Source organism: Ptiloglossa arizonensis, chromosome 10 (genome assembly GCF_051014685.1).
Source record: "Ptiloglossa arizonensis isolate GNS036 chromosome 10, iyPtiAriz1_principal, whole genome shotgun sequence".
Classification (NCBI taxonomy): domain Eukaryota; kingdom Metazoa; phylum Arthropoda; class Insecta; order Hymenoptera; family Colletidae; genus Ptiloglossa; species Ptiloglossa arizonensis.
Window position 1 is genome coordinate 5,232,600 of NC_135057.1, and position 7,462 is coordinate 5,240,061.

The window sequence follows — 7,462 nt, forward strand, 5'->3', positions numbered from 1 at the left end:
GTACAAATTGTGGTCGTATCTAATTAAATATGTCTAATGGTGAACATATTTCATCGAGCAGAAATTTAAATAGTTGTTGGAAACGTGATATCTGATCACTTTTAACATTTTCAAATATTTTACGATCTATATTTTATTACAAATTTAACCACTGATCGAATTACTTCTCGATACATTACTATTAATATTACGTGGAAGTTTGAACGAATTATTTGCTGTTAAAGTAATTTCTTCAATTAATTTTGACAATAGACATTAGAATGTACAAATTTCTACGAATGTATAAATATCTTTAATCTATAAGTTTTTCGTATATTCAGAAATTTTCCATATGTTTCATATAATTCATTGCAAAGTACCTAATTTTTGATAATGCTTTTATTATTTTTAATCTCCCTTCCCCTTTCGTTCATTCGAAATGTTGGAAATCACCTGTCACGTTACCGTGAAAACCTTCGTGAATTTAAGTTACACACGGTCGATAATGCACCGACAATTACACAGCTTCCCTTTGCTGTTAACTTGCATCTTATGTTGCATCGATTTACACGATTCTTTCAAAGTTACCGTATTCTTTACGAGCGTATCAGTCGTTCTTTAAATTTCTTTACTCGTTTCAATGCATCGATTAAGAATTAACAAATGATCGTTCACTTCTCGATTATACGTATATACGCTTCTCGGCATCAAAAGTATCGGATAATGTTTAAAAATTATATATCGATCATCGATTCGACTCACCAACGTAGAAGCCAGTTGCACCTTTATTCTGACACGGAAACAGCTTCAATATAACAGAATCGATGTCGTGAATGTATCCTGAAATCCAGAATAAAGAATTTAATCACAAATATATAAATATTTACCGTTTTCTTTATCCACAGCAGCCTTCGAACACGTACCGAGATTCGCATAATCCTCGAAATAACTCGTAAAACTCGAGGAGCTCGCTACAGCGTCTAATAAACATTACGAAACATTTGCGTATGCGCGAAAATGACAATTTGAACTGCTTCCACAGATTATTTTCCACATTAAACGATACTTAACGCAAATTATTATACGTTTAAGCCGATATTGCCATTTTAAAACTCGATTCGAAGCAATTAACGTAGACTCGAGAAAGCGTAAAGTATCACTGTTTTATATATATTTGTCGCTTGAATGAAATTATGCACGAGTATGAACCATTTTGCATGGAAGCGTTATTACCGGTGTAAGTTAAGTAAACTACCTTCGCCGATGATCGAAAGTAATAGAATGCGTTTAAAAGCCGATAACACGTTCGAAATATCACACACTTGCCGTTTGTTACAACCATCGAACCGTTAACGGATTTTTCGATCGATTTATTTAATTGTAATACGACGAACAGCAATTGGTGGTTGCTGAATGACCACTTATGTTGCACAGCATGCGATACATTATTACCTTGAAGTTTAAGAAAATCACATTTTCCCAACATTTGTTTGTTAATCGAGTCGTATCAAATACAGAAATCATTGACGATTACAAAAATATTTACAATACTTTTAACATACTTTTTATATACCAGAAAATCGCAAATTGCGCATTTTCGCGCAAAATTTAATATTTTCCTGACATGTCGATGCGAATAAATCAAATTTGCAACTCTATTGACTGAAAATTTCTTATTTGCAGTTTCACTAGACACGATACAAAACAATTTTTTACGGAAAAATTATGAATATTTTTACAGAAATATTACCTAATAATGATACCTTACTCATATTCTATCAGTTGTGAAATAGCTTGTACTTCAACTTGTACATGAAAATTTATAATTTTAATCGTTTTAATGTATGATTTTAACAGTTTCAATTTATGATTTTCTACGTTCAACGTAATTACGATCAACTTATTTCAACTATGGTTTTCAGGAGAATTAAGTGTGTTCGAAATCTAGAAGCACGATCGTTATCTTCCACCATTTACCGTTTGCCAGTTATCAAAACAACTAACGAATTTTGAAATCGATGTATCGAAATGCATTACGATGATTGGCTATGACTACATCGTGACCGGTGTGATTCGTCAAATTAAAATACACATTATCGAACAAGATTTGTTCAAATTATATTCGTGTAAAGTAACACACTTATTTAGAATAAACTATTATACAATCGTACCTTTCTTATTATTCTAGGAAAGGGTAGATAAGCATTGAATTCAAGCAGCAGAGTGGCGCAGTGGAAGCGTGCTGGGCCCATAACCCAGAGGTCCGTGGATCGAAACCACGCTCTGCTAGCAAATTTCTTTTGCACAGATTATTGTGCAAAGAATCAGTGATGTCTTTGAAAGATTTTCCCTATGTTAAAAAAAAAAAAAAACGATGACTATTGAACTCAAATATAAAAATTAACTGCGTTGGTTTCGCGTATTAATTATTTTAAACATTAAGCATGGTTCAAAGTACTTTGTTTTTAACTTAAACTATTATACGTAAGTAGAGTTATGGGTTAATTAAAGCAGTTACATGTACCTGAAAATTGGGATCAGAATCAACGTTTTCCACACTCCCGATTCACTAACTATCTGAACCGTTACAGAATGTTCAAATCGATATATCGAACCTCATCATCGTGATTAGCTGCAGCTACATACAGCCCATTCGTCATATACAAATGTAAACTATATTAATGTTGTAATTATTTTATTCTACAGTTCAATATTTTAACAATTATAGAGAGAAAGTTATTCAATTGTATTATTTATTCTCTCTTGACTAATTAACATGTAATTCAATCGTGTATAATATCGAACAATTTAAATTGTATTCAACTAGAATCATTTATACCTACTTAATTTCAAGTTTTTTCGTTAATTTAAACTATATCAGATATTGTTGTTGAAGATTCAATGTAAATTAAGTATGAATAAAATTAGATACTCGATTAATATTTTTGTTTACGCTAGCAATCTGCCTAAGTTCTAAACAGCCAATCAATTACAAGATCAGTGTTAATGCTTTGCAATGATTGGTTAGAACGTAAGGAATATGCGTGATTCGAGAAATTTGTAAATTTAGTTTATTTTGAATTATGTGACAATGAAATGATGCATTAATAATTTAAGAATTATATTATGTATTACTTATTCTTGTTGTTTCTAAATTGGGCTCGATCGATAATTACTGTTTTTATAACCTAAATATGTCACATGCAGATTGAAATACATCATTCTTACACCACGTCTCGTACAATAATAAATGATTTTAATCACTCGTACAATAATAATGATTTTAAGTGAGTTTACAACTCTGATTCTAAGTTTTCTTACAATTGTTGTAAGAAAAGCGCGCACTTTATGAATTTTGAATTCGTAAATGGAACTTCCACAGTTTAAAAAATGCTATGGCAGTAATATTTTTAATATATGTGCTATTATTATAAATAATGAACAATTTATATATCTTTGTAAACTTAGTATTAGTGTATTGCAACTTATTCTTTCCTATTTATATCATAATGCATTTCTTTGCATAAACGATGTATCATTTAAAAAATAGTATTGTTAAAATATCAATTTAAAGTCACAATTCCATAATACCCTTTTTTATACAAAATTTCTGAATATTATTATTGGTTCTATTACATATTAAAAAATAGATTTTGTACAGGATCGTGTAATTATTTGATAACACAATGTAATGTCGTTAAAAATTGTTTATTTCGTTCTCTCCTTTCATAAACACCTTCTTTGGACTATAAATATAGGAAAACTACATACAACAAGAGCCAAATTCATAACACTTTTACATTTTTATTTCTTTTAAACCTGAAATAATGAAAGCTTCGGATAACAACCGTTTAAACAACGTAACTTCCTGCATCCAAATCACAAACTGGAAAGCTCCTGTAGTGGACAGTTGTATATTTCTTATTCTTCATACCAAATAATTAAATAATTATAAGCGTCCCTTAAAGATGGACGAATAATGAAAGTTCTCAGGAGGAAATCGTGTAATAGTAGAATTTTTTAAACGAGCATTCCGTCCGCATCATAATGGTACAATCGAGATTCCATCAAATCACAAAGCCCTTAATACTTTATTCAGGATTTATGATGTACAACGTGTACAGAAGAACGAGCACGTGCAAATTCGATGCTTGTGCTTAACGGTAACGACACGCCACGCGACGCGACCCGCACCGATCCGGTCCTTTGGAGCCATGAAAGCTCGTGTTTGTGCTGGTTTGACAAGCGGTCAAGCCACTTTGTCACGTATACGACGTGCTCACGTTAAATAATGCCGACCCGGGGTTACGCGCCCGATCTCATTGATATTCCACTTATAAGGAGCGCGAGTAAATACTGTCGATACTTGCCAGTAGGCGCCATACAGACACCGGTCAACATATGCTTTCTATTCCTTCGTAAATTCAATCCATCGCTCTGTTACAATCTATTTTTATCTTCACCTTCGTTACAGCTTGTAACCAATACGATGCAACACTATGCCACCGGTATACATTTATTGCGATTTTTACGCGCGTCGTACGAGCTTGAATATACTCTAGCCACGAAATTACAAAGGTGAGAGCGAAGAGAAAAACATTCTTATATTGCAAAACGTCAGAGATGAAATTTAGTTTTAAAAATGAATAACGTTTCAAATAAGGGAAACCCGGAACTCCGATATAATAATAGACTATGAAGTAATAGACTGAAAGGTAATTGCAGCGGGAATCCTTTTTTCTAATTCTGCAATTAGGCGAACGTAGTCGTTTTAAATGACGCAAATGGTTCCGGGATAAACTGCCATTAATCTTGCACGCAATTTTCTAAAATCGATGTTAATTTCTACCATAAGAACTCTTTTAAATCATCGCAGGTTTTACGATGAATCGTAGCTTTTAACGATATTATGGATAATAAGCATCATCGAATTATTTATTTGCACGTGGATAGTATCAAACGTATTACGATAGGAGTCGAATTATATTTGACGTTGATAATTCTGAATAGCGAGTGTACTTTCATGTTCATAAAATTGTGAACATTGTTCGGTGTTTCCGGTATTTTTCATCCCGATGGTATCTGGGTCGAAGCAACTTCTTTTTTAAACAGTCTCCGAAGAGATACTTCACGAAGCGAATATGACACCCACTAAATTTACGTCCGTGAACTCTGGTGAACTCCTGAACTCGTCTCATCTTTTCTTTGGGGACAATGACGGAGGAATGGCATCCATCGTTGTGCGTGTCATTGCTCACCGGTTGTGTCTCGGGCTTACGGGACTTTAGGACACACTCCTGCCTTTTTTTGCATTGCAAATTACTCGACCCGCAATTTAAACGCCCTCGCAATTGTATTAAAATCGAATGACGCGAAATGGTATGGTACTGTCTTTGTAATAAAACGAATTTTCCTTACGTTACCGAGCGAAGTACTCTCTGCTCGAATCGATGTCGATGTAAAAATTCAAATAGTCGGCGAAGTTGGTTTAAACATGTATTTTAGAATTTTATATAAAAAACTGAAAAAATAAATTTTATTTAGCAGAGCGTGGTTTCGATCCACGGACCTCTGGGTTATGGGCCCAGCACGCTTCCACTGCGCCACTCTGCTACTTGATATCTTTGACTGAAAACTAGTATAAATAGAGAAATAAAAAGTATTATTGTTTTGAAAGAGGATACGACCTAGAAAATTAATTAAAACTTACATATTATAGAAAAGAATGCTACGAGTATTAAAGTTTGGTCTTCTAAGAGCATTTTAAGCTACATCTTACCTCTTATGTAACACATGTACTTTATTGTATATGTACTTATAATTAGTTATAATAAGTATTAAAAAGACGTTTAATAATAACAATAATAATAATAATAAAATAATTTTAAATAACAGTAATATCGAAATGAAAGGATCAACTTAAATTAAGAAAAATGTGGTTCTGCTTTCTAAAACATTTTATTATTTATTTAAGTAAATTCCTCCAATGGATACTACAAATACTCTATTTGAAATAATTAAAAGATCGGTTATTGTAGTAATTTCATAATTTGCAACATTCGAAACTACTTCGTGTTATGTAAATAAAACACTTCGTAAGTATAATTCTATATTGAATTTTCAGTATCATTCTTGTCTTTTGAAATTTAGTTCTTCAACGGATTATCCAGAATTGTGGTTTTCAAAGTATGTCGACCACCATAATATACTATGTGATTATGTACATGTAGAAGCATCGTTTACCATTTATGAAAGAATATATAATTACTGTGATAATTATTATTACAAGCCCTTAAACAAGCTTTCTTCTTGGTGATTTATCCCTTTTCATTGTGCTTTCTTTTAAATTCCAAGGGACCTGCTTATATAGAAACAAACAATTAAGATAAATCTCGGCAAAAACGTTGTCTCGATTGAATGTAACTTTGTTGCGATGCTACCAATGTAAGCCCCGAAGCGAGTAATCTAAGCGGTGTAACTTAGATCAACCACCTGGGTGGAAGTATGGAGATGCAGCGGATGCAAATAAGTATCTCGGTCGATCCAGGTGCGCTCACCTTTTAAGATCAGCAATCTTAAACTAGCCCCCACTCATGGGGTATCTACGGAGCCACGTGCTCGTACCCGAGCACTCGATCTACATTATTGCTACGTGATCTGTACCTGCACTCGGAGCTTTCATTAAGACTGCGGTTGATTATTCAAGTTGCGCAAACGTTTCACTTTTTGCACGATTCGACTTGAAATTCGATGTCATTGTTGTCAATATAATTTTTAATACGAATGAAAAAATTATTTCGAGATTAATTCAAACACTAGTCGATGCATCGATTATTTCCTTTATATTTCTACTCGTGTCCGTGTTTTACCTACAGGGCGATTTAAAACAAAGAATGGAAGTATTTAGGGATACGTAGTGTTAGCCAAAATAGAAAAAAAATATTCGATGTATTAACCTTTGTTGCATCAATTAGTCATATATCCTTTTATTAGTTAAATGCTGTATATAAAATAATGGATGATTACTCTTATACTAGGCTGCCCTGTACGATTGTACAACAACAGGAAACGATAATATGAAAATAAAAATACGAGAGATAATAGGTAGTAAGAAAATTTGACGTTCCAGGCGAGAAGGATTTCTTATCTGGAATAAAAAAATTTTCCAGTATTTACCATGATAAATAATAACTGTCATAGGACCGTATTTTAAACCATTATTAATAATCTCCTAGTAAAAAGAATGGCTTAAAATATCATTTCGTTGAAATATTCTTTGTCCGCGAAGGAAATTTTCGTTGAGATCCAACTGACATTCTCAACACTACACGTATCGATTATCGATTCACAAACGTTCATCACGATGATTTTTCTATATAGAAAAACGATTAATTGAATTCCGACGCTTTTAAGTAAAAAATACAACATCTACGCGTATTGTGTAAATTATAAGAATTAAACAAATGTTAAATTAATGTATCTA

The 7,462-nt window shown here is 32.7% G+C and overlaps 2 non-coding genes across 2 annotated transcripts; one reads left to right on the top strand and one right to left on the bottom strand.

Moving 5' to 3' along the window:
* Positions 1-2,196: 2,196 nt before the first annotated feature.
* On the top strand, positions 2,197-2,268 carry Trnam-cau (transfer RNA methionine (anticodon CAU)). The gene has a single exon. It is a non-coding gene; the product is annotated as a tRNA-Met (tRNA).
* A 3,252-nt stretch (positions 2,269-5,520) lies between these two features.
* Trnam-cau (transfer RNA methionine (anticodon CAU)) lies at positions 5,521-5,592 on the bottom strand. The gene has a single exon. It is a non-coding gene; the product is annotated as a tRNA-Met (tRNA).
* Positions 5,593-7,462: the final 1,870 nt, after the last annotated feature.